Below are 1499 nucleotides of genomic sequence, written 5' to 3' on the forward strand. Positions count from 1 at the left end.
CCGAACGCTCACTTATACTCAAAACCGGACGCTCACTTATACTTAAAAACCGAACGTTCACTTATACCCAAAACCGAACGCTCAGGATTCAAACCTAAAATTCTATTTTTAAGAACGAACGATTGCAATCACTAATACTCAGTACCGAACGCCCAAGATTACTTCTTGTGGATTCCAATTTAGGGACGGACGCTCAAGTTGAAACCTGGATTGCCAATTGCTAACGAACGCTCACAATCATTTGGACGAACGTCTAGAATCCTGGCCGAGCGATTCAATCGAACAGTGTTACATTCACACTTAACCGGACACTATTAATTTAGGTTTCAACCGAACGGTATTTAAAATGAGCCCTGACCGAACGCTAATATCACTATTACAAACCAAGGACGAACGTTCTAAGTTGGCTGATTCGGGCGGACGCTCAGAACAATAACCGAACGTTCAGAAATTGGACGACCACTATTTGGTCGAGCACTGTTTGAACGGACGTCCAATTTTGATTCACCAAAATTGGACGTACGCGCTTTCTGCAGAAATTCTGCAGAAACGCACCAAAGTCCAGAAAACCCAGAAAACCTCCATTTTCATCCCCTTCTTCCCAGATTTGCATCAAATACAGATTATTTCAACAATTAATGAAATAAATCAAACTCCCCTTACCTCTTGAAGACTTCCATGTAAATTTTGGGATCTAACTCCTCCCAGACGTGCAGATCAAGATCTCCTTGCAACCTCAACAATTCTTCACCTCCTCTCACCAGATGCCCAACCCAGATCCACCTCTCAGGCCTTCTGAAGTTGGTACAGTTCCCATGGGTGCTCTTTGGACGGGGTGTTATCCTAAATGTATTATTACAATATTTTAAATTTTGAATTTTAAAGGGTAAATTTTTGGGATGTTACAGTAAAAGCCAAAAAAATCAATTCGGACGAAAATTTAGTATTTACAGCTACCCCTCTTTACTTAGATTTTACTAGGATTTTACTAGATAATATGACGAAATTTAGTATTGACAGCTATCAAATGTTATTTGCTTTCTCATATTTTACGTGATTACAACAAGGGAACAATTATAAAACTGGTTCCATTCTACCTAGTGTTATTTTGAACTGTGACAAACACTCTTTAAAATATTATAACATATGTAATCCTTGGATAAAAATAAAATACCAGTATTTTCTGATGTCGTTTACTTGTAATTCGTCGTCATAACCTGCTCTCAATAACAGGCGACCCGAGCCGTCTTCCATCGCGACTTCAGACCTATCTCCCCGACTCCTCAAGGACTAACGAGTAAAAACATCGATACTACGCGTAACGATGCACTATACTCAACACGAGCCGAAGTCATTTCATTGGGCGAGACATTCACCTCCTCGCGCAGAAGAAGGTGACACTCGAATCTCAGTCTCACGCGTGAGACTAGCAAAAATGCTCAAAAGACAGACGAAGTTACAAGTAAATAACATAGTGTATGTACCACCTCCAACAGAAT

This window comes from Vigna umbellata, chromosome 9 (genome assembly GCF_029865625.1).
Source record: "Vigna umbellata cultivar VRB3 chromosome 9, Vumbellata_1.0, whole genome shotgun sequence".
NCBI classification, from domain to species: domain Eukaryota; kingdom Viridiplantae; phylum Streptophyta; class Magnoliopsida; order Fabales; family Fabaceae; genus Vigna; species Vigna umbellata.